Source organism: Macrotis lagotis, chromosome 4, assembly GCF_037893015.1.
Source record: "Macrotis lagotis isolate mMagLag1 chromosome 4, bilby.v1.9.chrom.fasta, whole genome shotgun sequence".
In the NCBI taxonomy this organism is placed as follows: domain Eukaryota; kingdom Metazoa; phylum Chordata; class Mammalia; order Peramelemorphia; family Peramelidae; genus Macrotis; species Macrotis lagotis.
The window spans coordinates 132,786,439-132,800,204 of NC_133661.1; the positions used below are offsets into that span (position 1 = coordinate 132,786,439).

At 35.8% G+C, this 13,766-nt stretch overlaps 1 long non-coding RNA gene across 2 annotated transcripts in view; it reads left to right on the plus strand.

Annotated features, from left to right (window-relative positions):
• LOC141520033 (uncharacterized) overlaps positions 1 to 13,766 on the plus strand; it is an 81,179-nt gene that overhangs the window by 1,429 nt on the left and 65,984 nt on the right. The window lies entirely within an intron of this gene.

Consider the following 13,766-nt stretch of genomic DNA (forward strand, 5'->3'; position numbering starts at 1 on the left):
CTCCATCTTCCATGGTATTACCAGTCAAAGGCCAAAAAAGCCTGTATTGCAATGAAAGCAAGTATTCTGTCAGCTTGGAGAAATGAGAGAGAGGGAGGGAGGGAGGGAGGGAGAGAGAGAGAGAGAGAGAGAGAGAGAGAGAGAGAGAGAGAGAGAGAGAGAGAGAGAGAGAGAGAGAGAGAAAATAATAGAATAGAAAAATAGAATAGAAAAGCTAATAGAAAATCTAGCTAAGATACTCTCCTTCCTCCTCCCCCAACTTGCCATTATCCAATAAAACTGTTCCAGGCTGAATGCAGTGGGTGGGGGGGGCAAATTCAGGGTTAAGAGTGTTCTCCTTCCAACAGACCCATGCAAATGACACCCTTGAGCAGGTGGCTTGGTGTTTGCAGATGGTACATACAGACTGCACATCTGGCAATCATTATTCAGTGGACAGGATGTGTTATTACACAGCCCTAATGAAATTTGGGGCTGCTGCAGTTTTATAAACCATCCAAAACATGCAAAGAAAGCAAAACTCCTGGCATTTTGTTGGCAGTGAAGGAATGTGTGGAAGAAATAGAAAAATTTCTATCATCTTGATGCATTAGGTTATTTTCATCTGCAGAGGTACTGTCAGTTTGAATGTTAGACAAGATAGCTCTTGATTAAATGAAAATTGCATCTGACTACTGAATAAATTAGGTGGCATGCCAGAAGAAAGGTCCAGGAGCACTTTCATTAGACTATGCTCTATAATATTTTAATTCAGATTATTAACATTTTTCTCCTCTCCTGGCAAATTTGTCACTGCTAAGCTGCTGGAACTTTTCCTTGCCATAATAATAAGTAGCTGGTGACTTGAAGTTCAAGTGATGGGAGTGAGACAGTTTGGTTTACTCCATTTTCAGTTTAGTTGCAATTTTCACCTTGAGTATGCCTTGAAGCCCCTACCTAGGTAATAATTCCATTTTCTGATTGAAATGATGACTATGAAATAGACCCTATTAATTTTATTACATTATCTGCCTTCTGGCATTAGGCACCACTGGCATAATTTTCTTTTTCTTTCATGTGTTAGCTTATAGTTCACCTCTTTTATTTAGGGTCAGGAAACAATTGCTCCTTCTACCCAGTTTGATAAATCCCGTGAAACCATATTATAACACTCAGACCACAAAACCATGTAGGAATGCTACTGCTAAAATATTATTCCTGGCTAAAGCACTAGAGTATTTTAAAATTTTTATTTTTTTCTGCATACACTTTAATTTGTCTGTGATCATTTGGTCAGTTTCATGACAAATTACTGATTTCTCTGGACTAAAACAATTTAATTAGAATTGATTAAGCACCCATTAAGTGCAAGATGCTGGTCACACAGACAATAATAAAATCATTTATCCTCAAGAAGCTAGAGCATCAGTTTTTAGTTGCAAAGAGAGACTATTGACTATCAATATTTTGATTATTTGTTAGTCTAACTGATTTTTAATTACCCAGAAAGAAAAGAAGTTTGGGTATCATTATATATTAGTTGTGGATTCAAAGGGACCAGTGGATCACATTGGATTATCAATGTATTACATTAGGATAAATTAGATTGTAAAATCCTCTCTCCTTCCTCTCCTAATTCCTTCCCTTCTCTTCCTCTCCCCTCCTCCCTTATCTCTGTCTGTCTCTGTCACACACCACACACACACACACACACACACACATACACACACACAGACACACACAGACACACACAGAATTCAGAATTCCAGTGGCCCCCTTTTGCCTTTGGAATCAAATACAAAATCCTTTGTTAGGCATTCAAAGTCCTTCATAACCTCGCCCCCCCTCCTACCTTACCATTCTTCTTACACCTTATTTCCCAAAATGTATTCTTAACTCCAGCTGCTTGACTGTTCCAAAAATAAGATACTCCATGTCCCATCTCAGCTCTGGACATTTTTTCCCCTGGCTGTTTCCCATACCTAGAATGTTATTTCTCCTCTACTCTCTTGACCTCTTTGGCATCCTTAATTATTTTTGTTTAGCTTTTTCAGTTGTCATCAAGTTTTTGTGACCTCATTTTTTTTCAAAGATACTAAAGTGGTTTGCCATTTCTTGCTCTTTTCATTAATCCAGAGGAAATAGAAGAAAGGGAACTTGACTGAATTGGACAAAGAGAGCATTCTAGAAACAGAATGGAGGTGGAAAAACTGGAAATGGGAGTAGAATGGCTGGAAGCATTTTCATTTTTTTTTTTTACTATTTGAAAGAGGTTATTCTTTGTTTCATTTCTTTCTTATTGACCTTATGACTAGTCTTTCCCAGGTCATTCTTGGTTTTATTACCTCATCTATCTCTAACCTTAATGACTAAATGGACATTGCTTCAGTCAAAGTATGACTGGGAAAGACCTAGCTTTAAAAAGCCAAGGTCTCCCACTGCATCTAGGGCCAGCTCCAGTTGTCCTTGATTCATATCTGGCCATGGGAGTGCTGCTACAGCAATGAAAATGGAAAGGACCAAAAAAATCAAATGTTTCAAAATCATAAAGGATAAACATGGATCAAAAGAAGAGATATGAAAAGACATTCATACCTCAACTCCTTGTAGAGATGGAAGTTCACAACCATATCTTGCATATATTTTCAAACTTTTTTCAATGTATTGATCAGTTCGTGCTAGATTTCTCTCCTCCTTTTTCTTTTTTCTTTATCTTCTTCTCTTTGCTATTTTTAGGGCTTTTTTTTGCAAGGCAATGGGGTTAAGTGGCTTGTCCAAGGCCACCCAGCTAGGTAATTATTAAGTATCTGAGGCTGGATTTGAATTCAGGTACTCCTGACTCCAGGGCCAGTGTTCTATCCACTACACCACCTAGCCACTCTTGTCTTTTCTATTTTAAAGGAATTTTTGAAAAGGAATGGCTTTCTGGGAGGAAGAGGAGGACTACTGAAGGAAACTGGTGATTTAAAAAAAGACATAAAAAACCCCTTTAAAAATCACTATTGAATCAGAGTTGAAACTACATGCTAGCTTCACTTCTGCCATTGACTAGTGTGGTGACTTTCTCTCTCTTTCTTTGGTTCTCAAGTCTTCCTCATCTGAAAAATAAATAGATTAAAATATATAGCCTCTAAGATTGTAACCAGCTTAAAACATTCTGTGATGCCCAACACTTGTCTAAAAGTAGAATAGGCTACTTTGTGAGAAATTAATTTCCAATCACCAGAGAGCTTCAATGTCATTCTACCTGGAGGAAGACTGATACATTCATGATATAGATAGATAGATAAAGCATTTATTAAACACTTATTCTGTGCCAGACACTGTACTAAGCACTGGGAATATATATATACAAGCCCCTCACCTTAAGAAAGGACAGCCCCTACCCTCAAGGAGTTTACATTCTGATAGGGAATGAAAACTCATAAAAGGGAACTGGGGAGGGTGGGGCAGAATGGGGAAAGGAGTTAAATGGAAAAGTCCATAGAATCAGGGGCAGATGTGGGAGAGAAAAGAAGAGGAATGACCTGGGTACATCCTGAGTTCTGTGAAATTCATGTGGCCCCCAACTGTTTAAATGGTCTCCTGTTGGTTTTTTAGAAGCAAATAACTAAGAATAATGTAAAGGAGAAAATCCAAGTGGAAGAAAGCCCTCAATCAATCATTCAATCAATCAATAAACAATTATTAAGTGCCTACTATGTACCAGCACTCTGCTAAGCACTGTGGATACAAAAAGAGGTAACTCTACCCTCAAGGAACTTACAAGGAAATATATACATACAAGCAAATATATACAAAGAAAATTATTTATAGAATAAATAAAAAATTTATATGATAAAGAAAAGATAGAAAGCACTGGAATTAAGAAGTATCAGGGAAGGCTTCCTGTAGTAGGTGGGGTTTATTCAAGAAGAAAATCAGAATGGAAGAAGAAAAATATTTTAGACTTGAGGAATTCTTAGCCCAGAGCTAGAGTTGGAGTAGTTCTTTTCTTTTTTCTTTTGGAAGAACCAGGAAGGCTGTATCACTGGTCTGAAGAGAACTTATTGAGGAGAAAGGTGTATAAAAAGGCTGGAAAGGTAAGAGAGTGTAAGATTAAGAAGAACTTTGAATGTATAACAGAGGAGGTTGTATTTGATCCTGGAGGCAAAAGAAAACCACTCGAGGGATGTGTGTGTGTGTGTGTGTGTGTGTGTGTGTGTGTGTGACATGATCACACCCATGCTTTAGGAAAATTACTTTAGTGACTGAATGGAAGATGGATTAGAGTTAGGAGAGACTTGAGATAGGTTGATGCACAAGCAGACTATTGAAATAAAACAATGAGAAGTGATAAGAGCAAGAGGTGTTAGATGAGAGAAGGGACCCTAATCCAAAAATGCTGCAGAAGTGAAATCCATACTCCTTGTCAACAGTTTAGATACAGCAAAGAGTGAAGTGAAGAATCTAGGATATCTCTAATATTGTGAACTAAGGGATTGAGAGACTGGTGTCCTCTACAGTAATGAGGAAAGTAATAGAGGAGTAGGATTTAGGGGAAAGATAACAAATCTGTTTTGGATATATTGTGAGTGAGATATCTACTGGACATCTAGGCAGTTGTAGATGCAAGATTAGAGGTGAGCAGAGTAATTGGGGCAGGAAAGATAGATTTTAGAATCATCAGTATAGTGATCAGACCAAGATGGAATTTGAATTTGGTGGAATATCAGGTTAGACTAGTGGTGATTAATAGATTTCAATGTTAAAAAAAAAAAACCACTCCTTTGGTTCTATTTTTCTGGGGATATGTCCTTTGCCCCATTCTGTGGAGAAATTTTTATCATTGAACTGGATGGAGGAATAGAAATATGTTTCTGAAGTTTGCAGATGACTTGAAACATGTATAGATAGCTTACTTGTTAGTTGACAAAGCTGGGATCCAAAAATAAATTAGAACAATGGGCCAGTTGTAAACTTTAATGTGGGTTTTATATATGTCTCACAGGAGCTAGAAAAATCAGTAATACAAATTCAGATTAGTGAGGGAGGATATGGCCTAGACAACGATTTTTTGTTTTTGTTTTTTTTAAAGGTCAGAGGATTTTAGTGGACTAGAAGCTCAATAAGAGTCAATAGTTCATGGAAAGTAAAAAAGCTAATTTGATTTTATGCAGCATTATCATAATTTAAATACCATCAAAGCAGAGAATTAAAATTAAAAGGAATCCTGGATTCAACCTTTCTGTATCCAAGGACCTATCTGTGAAAAACATCTCTGACAGATGTCTATCCATTTTTACTTTGAGGATAGCCAGTGGTAGGAAATTCATGCCTATGAATGTCCAATCCAATTTTTGGGACAGCTCAAATTATTAGGATTGCTGTCACTGATAATAGTCTTTGAAAGATCATGGAAACTCTGAGAGGTACAAAGGACAAATGTCTTGATTTGTAAAAATAAAAATTAAAAAAAGGAAGAGGGAAGTAGAAAAAACCTGTAAACTATAGTTTAGTAAATGGCATTAAATCCTTGTACATTATAGAACATATTACTTAAAAGTGATCAGTGGATATCTAGAAAAAGAAAAGGTGATTTCAAAGAATCATCATAACTTTGTCAAGAAAAAAGTCAAGCCAGACTAACTTAATTTCATTTTTTTCCAATGTGATAATTAGGCTAGTACATCAGGGGAATGCTGTAGATATAGTTTACCTACATTTTAACATTACTTCTCATGTTGTCATTGTGAACAAGATGAAAAGATATAGGTTAGGTGATACTAAAATTAGTTGGAATTGGAAATGGTTTGAATTAGAGCTTGGTTTGAATGACTGCACTTAAAAATAATCTTTAATAATTCATATTAAATAATTAATACTTATTTAGGAAGTTGGTTTCTTTTATTGAATCATATTTTATTTCCCCAATGATATATAAATATAATTTTAACATTCTTTTAAAAAATTTAAATTTTAAATTCTATCTTCCCCTCTCTGTTCTTCCCCCTTTCTGAACTAGTTATCAATCTGATATAGGTTATGCCTGAGCAATGTAAAACGTAATTCTGTATTAGGCAGTTTGTAGAAGAAAATTTGAAATAAAGAAACAAAAAAGGAAAGAAAGTGAAAAATATATTCTTTGATCTCTGTTTAGGAGTCATAGTTTTTTTTCTCTGAAAGCAGCTACCATTTTCTATCATGAATCTTTGGGATTGTCTCAGATCATTGTATTTTTTAGATTAGGTAAGCCATTTCCATTGTTTATATTACAATATTGCTGTTACTATGTACATGTTCTCCTGGTTCTGTTCTTCACTCTGTATCAGTACATGTAAGTCTTTACTGATTTTCCTGATATCATCCTACTACTCATTCTTTTTTTTTTGTAGTTTTCTTTTTGCAAGGTAATGGGGTTAAGTGGCTTGCCCAAGGCCACACAGCTAGGTAATTATAAGTGTCTGAGGCTGGATTTGAACTCAGGTACTCATGACTCCAGGGCCCGTGCTTTATCCACTGCGCCACCTAGCCATCCCTCCTACTACTCATTCTTAAACGCAATAATATCCCACAGTTATATACCACAATTTGTTCAACTGTCCCCCAATTGTTGGGCATCCCTTCATTTTGGAAAAAAGTTTCTAATGAAATTCCTGAGAGATCATTGCTCAGCCCTGTGCTGATTAACATAAAAATTATTTAGAATAAGGTACACATGGAGTATCCATCAAATTTTTTAAGAACACAAGGCTAGAAAGGATATCTTTGTAGCTGCTGACTAGGTGAAGATCTAAAAAGATCTTGATAGGTTATAATATTTGGCCAAATTGAATAAAATACAATTTAATAGTGATAAAATTTACACTTGTATTAAAAAAGTTAACTTCACAAGTAACATATGAGGATGGTATTGTTAGGTAATAATAGTTTATCTGAAACAAAATTAATAGTTTTAGTAGAATGAAAGGTTAACAACATTGTTCCATAATGATATGGCAGTTAAAAAAATAAATATCATCTTAGGCTGCATTGAGAAGTATAGTAGTATTCCAGTGAGGGGGATAGAAATGATTGTATTACTTACTGTACTCTGCCCTGGCCAGATTGTATCTTAAGTGTATGAACATTTCCAGATACTAAATTTTAGGAAGGAAATTATAAGCTGGCAGGATAGTAAAGGGACTCTGACATAATCTATGAGAATTGGTTAAAGGAACTGAAGGTGTTTAGTGTGAAAAAGAGAAGATTTAGGGGAGATATAACTTCAGTATTTGAAGTGTTCTTACATGGAAAGGGGATTAAGTTTCTTCTTCTTGGCCCCAGGGGTCAAACTGGGAGCAATGGGTGGGAATTACAGAGAGGCAAATATAGTTTGATTTGGCCCTAGACAGTTGGAAAAGGAACAATGAATAGAAGGTCATATTTCAGTTTGATAGAATGAAAATACTACTAACAGAACTGTCCCAAAGTACAACAGGTCAGGAAGTGAATTCTCTGTCATAAACCTCTTCAAGCTGAGGTTAATGGACATTTTTCAAGGATGTAGTAAAGATTCTTATTTAAGTATCCATGTAATAGATTAGCTCTGAGGTCTCTTCTAGCCTTGGAGTCTATGAAATCTATGAATGTTCTGCATCTCAAATGATCAGTGATCTGTAAAGCTAAACCAACCAATCTCTTGTTGACTCTCTATCAATAAAGAAAGTTTTGATTAACCATGAAGCATACTTTATGTTCCACGCATAAACTATTTGAAGGATGGAATGCTCTTCTTTTGGCAAGCTGTTTGGTAACCACCACTATGATCTTATTTGATTGGGTCTGTTTTGGGGAAGTGAGGAAAAGATATATTTGAGTAGCAAATTATAATTTAGAATCACCCACTCCACTCCCTCAGGCAAATTTTTGACACCTGGTGGTCTAAGAAAGCTAAACATTTTTAAAAAAGAAGAACCCACCCCCAGATTCCCATTCTTCAAACATAATGCTTTGTGCATAGTAGACATTTAAATATTCTTAATTGAATTGTTAAGTTTATATCCAGTTTTGGATATCTTTAGGCGGTTGATTGGTATAAAAAAGTTATTAACTGTCACAAAACAATAGCCTACATAAAACTCCACATAAAAACTAGTCCTCTGAGAAGATACCCCAAAATAAATGAATTGATAACTTGTATACCACTTGGGCCATTTTGTGAAGGATGCATTCATCCTATATTTTTAGTAGTAGCCTGAAATAGATTGTAGGTCCTGGACATGTCCCATCTTCAAAATTTTGTCTTACTTTATCAGTCCGCCAAAAGTATAATACTAATTTAATATACAATTGGTGTCTATTCAAATTTCCTCTTGTCCAGATTAAATGCTTTAGGAGCTTTAGGGATTACATTGCGAAACTACCCCATTACAAATGTGATATTTCTGAGCTAGTCTCAAGACTTTTTTTCCCTTAGTTTTCAAAGACTTCACTTTTTTGACATTAATGATAATCATCATCTAATACAATATGCACATGTTCAATGAAAAATAATGAGAGCAGTGAGAGCTTTCAAATTCAAGAAACTACAGTAGGAGGATGAGGTTGGTTGCAGATGCCCAGAGAAAATATTATTATGGTGAATGGGGATGATTCCATCTAGCTTGATTTGCAATGCAATATATTTAGTTGCTACCAAGTTCAATTATCTCAAACCTGGAGTTTGCTTCTCGGTAAGCCCTTCTCATATCTTAGCATGACGTCTGATTTTTATTTTGTTTCTGTTTCAGAATCTTGATCTCAACTCTTGTTCTTTGAGCTCCACAACAGATTACTCAGGACTTGACCTTAGTCTATTTCTACTGAGATTATGACCACGACTTGCTTATTGATTGATTGATTGATTGATTGATTTCTTGTATGCTTCACCATTTCCAATCCAACATTCTGGGAAGGGTTCAATCATAACCTGTATCCCACATATCTTGATAGGCCCCAGTTAAATAGGATTAAGATTAAGCCTAAATGTTGTTTTAATTATTCCTAATTGAAAGAAAAATAATTTTATCCCTAAAGTTAAGAAATGAATGTCTTCTTATCCCCCAAAATATTCTTTTGAGGAGAAGAGAAGAAAAAAAGAAGAGGGAAAAATAATGTTGTGGTATACTAGAACCAGCTGCTGAGGGTTTGGATTATAGTATTAATAATGTCTGCCGGTTTTATGAGAGAAGCTTTCTTCTGATCCTATGCAAATAAGTGACCCTTTGCTGCAACTTGTTACTATTCTATAAGTAATTTTATTAGCAGGTTGTTTGATTGTACATTATCCCTCTGATTGGCCACATGTTTTTACTGCTGCCCCACAAGAAGCAGACGTTTTCCCGTTCCTCTGGCCCTATAATTCATGTTCACTTTGATTGTTCTGTCATTCTGAGACTTTAGATAATAGACTCTTATTTTCAGAATTGCTATTATATTTTATTAATAGGAGCAGGGAAAATTTATAGCTGTGAGGTCTGAAAGATTTGCAGTTGGAACCCTCACAGCTCTTGTAAAGTGTAACTCATTTAGCTGACTGATGGATGAAGATATGGCCCACTTCTGGCTTCTCCAGTCCTTAGCTTTTCTTATTCAAATAGGTGAGTTTTCTAGTCTAGATTATTGGTTTAGGGATTGGTAGAAGACGATATGCTATTGAGTTTTTTTCCTTGAATTTTAAAACTGAATGTTGGGATGATATGAGTAGGGTACAGGGGAAAAGGCACTAGGATATATTGAAGAATTTTTATAAATTATATTTAAAGAAGAGGGGGAAAATAGAGTAGAATGCTATCTACTTTTTTTAGAGCACCTGAAATAATCTTACTTCCCTTTAGTCGGCCTGCCTTAAAATACTATATTGACCCAGAATCCAACTTGCTTTCCAATTTTTCCTATTAAAACATTGCATAATCCCTATTCTCCACCTTTATTTTCCCCTTTCTCCCTTCAAGTCATGAATATGGGAAAAGTGATTATGTAGCATAATAGAGACGCTTCAGTCATATCAAAAATAAATTGGCCCCAAAGGAACAGAAAGAATCATCATTATAATGAATAGTATAGAAGCTGTGGTTGGTTAATTAAGGGAAGGGAAGGCTAAATATTGAAATCTTAGGTACAGTCATATCAAATACTTCAGGTGCTTTTCAGGAGAAATGCTAATGGGAGACTTATGGGAGATTGAAGCTTATATTTTTAAAAAGTATGGGGGGGGGACTATACAGCTTGAGGTAGAGTGTGTCTATTCTTGATCACCCATGAGGCTGATGGAGGGGTTGACAAGGAGATTTCTTTCTGTATTGGGGGATGACCTTCTAGTCACTGAACAGTCTATATCTCCATCCAGAAAAAGGAAATTACCATCACCATCATCATCATTAAAACAACTACCACCACCACTATCATGATGGGTAGAATTTATATAGGTTTAATGTTTATAAATGTTTATAATGTTTATAAAGGTTTACAAACACTTTACAAGAATCTGATTTTCCCCTCAAAATAACTGTAAGAGGTGGGTGTTATTATTCTCATTTTACAGATGAAGAAACTAAGGCAAATATGTTAAGCTAAGTGTCAGAGGCAGATCTTGAATGTCTTCCTGACTCCTGGTTCATTGCTACATTAACTGTACCATTTATCTACCTTCCAAGCAGAGAAACTTCTCCAGCTCACCCTTGAAAAGGAAAAGAATAAAAGGAGAGGGAATATAATGAAGTTCTAAAAGGAGGGCAGGGAATTCCGATTATGATTTTCAGAGAAAAGTTGAGGCAAGGAAAGGAGTCCAGAACTGTTGTGCCAGCCAACTGGAATCATGACTAGATAAAAGTTAAGTTAGAATCTTAAACCTGAATTCTACATTTTGTCAAATCTCTGTTTTAGCGAATTTCACTCTCATCTCCATAGTTTCTTATGAAAGTTTTTTTTAAAAAGAGGAAAAGAATGTCCCTACATGTTTGTTTAGGAAAGATGGGGGAATAGAAAAGAGGAGTAGAGAAGCAGAAATATGACATGAGGAGAGGCTTTTAAAATTGATGTCAGAAGAGGATAAAAGAGGTTAGATAAAAGTACAAAATGACTTCTACTTGTTTTTACCAGCTTACACTTAAGCAAAAAATTGTACTTAGTTTCTATTGTACCTCAAAGGAAAAAGAAAAAGATGATTAATGAAATGAGTAAATATAAATTTTGCAAGGACCAAATTCACAAAATAAAGCTAATAGGTTAAAGAATCTAGAAGGGGGAGGCGTGGCTAGGTGGCATAGTGGATAAAGCACTGGCCTTGGACTCAGGAGTACCTGAGTTCAAATCTGGTCTCAGACATTTAATAATTACCTAGCTATGTGGCCTTGGGCAAGCCACTTAGCCCCATTTGCCTTGCAAAAAAAAACACCTAAAAAAAAGAATCTAGAAAGAAAGAAAATAACATGATCGGGATTCCTAGGAGCAAAATTGAATGTTGATAAGAGAAATGAGGAATCTCCTATCTTTATAAAGATGAAATAAATATCAATTTAGGAAGAAAGGAAAATACAATAAATAACTGAACAAAATTTTAAAAAAGCAAAGTTGATTTGAGATCTCTGTATATAAAGATAATAGGATTGAAGGACAGAGCTTTCTGGTAAATTTCCAAAATTATTGCTCTCCCTCTAAAATATGAATAAATATAAATTTCAGGAACTCATACTTTGTGAAGATGTGGCCTATCAGACTGGGAGAGGGAGAATGAAAGGAAAGTATAGACAGAGTAAGAAAGAAATGTGACTTCATTTTCTCATGTCTAAAATAAAGGAGTTGGATATGATAGCCTATAAAGTGTCTTCTAACTGTTGATGACAAAGCTATAAAATGGAGACAGACAGGTTCAGGAAGTAATAGGTGAAGTTGAAGGGGAGGTATGTTCCAGAATAGGTACCAGGGAGGAGGGGAATTCCTAGGACTTGCTGGCTGAGCTGGTTTTCTGCAATAGACTGATCCTATGTAAAGGGCCTTTAGGGATTGCTTCAGTATATTGCAGTTGAAACTAGGTTAACGTAGTCTTGCCTTAACAAAGAGTTCCTTTCAACTTTTCCATTTATAAAATGGAGATCTTATCAGACTTTATTAGTTTACTCCTGCTTCATAGACACAGAACTTTTGGGTCTTAAAATGGGAGACTGTGTTTATAACTGTGTAATCATTGTGAAATGATCTTTCCTTAACCTGGGATGAAAAGAGGGAGTAAATAATGAGAAATAATGCAAAACCAGTATTATTTGCTTATGTGCATCAGGTAAGGTTTTAAAGGTATATTGAAAGCTTATTTTGGAGGGTAACAAAAAAGGAACTTTAGGTGCCTTTTGAAATGATGGTTTTCTTAAATTTAACCTCTTACAAATCAATGCAAGTGTTAGAAAAGACAAGGGCATATCATTTCTTTCCCAGTCAGAATTTCATGCTTGTTTCTCTTGTCTGGACATGAATTGGGTGTGCTGAATTAAACTGGGCTTTGGAAGGGCCTATTGGAGCCCCTTGCAACTCAACTGCCAATTCATTCAAAGTCCTTGCCAGTCCCTCTCTGCTTCCCCCTCCAAGGCACTTAGCTTTGCCACAGCTGGACTGCCTCTGTCAACAAGAAGGGAGAAACACACGACACTAATCTTATTAACTCTTCACTCTCTACTTGAATACAGCAAAAAGACAGATTTATTTTTTTGGTTGAGAGATAGACTTCTTAAATCTTACTAGTTTTTATTTTTTTGCCTTTTTTTTGAGAACCCAGAGTGATACAGTAAATAAGGTTTGAACTTGGAATTAGGAAGATCTGAGTTCAAATTCTGCCTCAGTCATCCACTACTCTTTGGCCCTGTGCAAGTCATTTAAACCTATCTGGGACTCAGTTCTCTCATCTGTAAAATGTGGAGATTGGATTAAGTGACTTTTAATATATCTTTCACCTCTAATTCTATGATTCTATGAATCAAAGTATTTGAATTTTACAGGTTCCTTTAGCCTCTGAGATTCAATAGGTCACTTTACTATTTCTCGCTATATCTTGATAAATGTAGAATGACATTTTCTCACCGACTTATATGGGCAAAGTTAGTTTTGCAAGACAGCAGAACAGATGTTTATGTTGACTTGGAAAGCAAGGAGAGCATTAGGCACCTTTGGGGTTAGAGGTAGTATTTGGTAAAGTTATCATAGAATTTCAGAGTTTGAGGAAAGTATATATGATGAAGGCAGAATGAAGACAGGAGTGACTAATGCTGCCCAAAGGCAAATCTTCATAAAACCACTGAACCTCAAATTTGGAAAGGACTGGCAGACCATATAGTACAATTTTTAGATGAATAAATCTCTTTTCTATAACATATGTGACCAGTGGTCCATTGGGTTTTCCTTGACGTCCCCTCCATTTTAAAGGGAAACCAGACTTCTCAAGGTAGCTCATTCCATTTTTTGAATTGCTCTATTTCTTAGGTGTTACTGTCCTAGCTGACCTCCTTTTGGAGTGTGTCCAGATTAGCAGTGCCCTTCTTAAAATGTGGCATCCATAAGTTATGATAATAATTCCAGTTGTGTTCTTGGTACTTAAGGTCATTCACAAGATGATGATTTTCCATTTTTCCATTTTTCTTACACAGGACTGCCTCCCATGTACCCTATGGTCTTTCCTTACTGGAATACTCATTCTTTCTCTTATATACTACTCTATCTCCCATTTCTAGATCTTTTTTTTGGTTGGGGTTAAGAAGATGGATCGTGAAATCTCCCTGTTTCAGTGAGCCTAGAAATGCAGC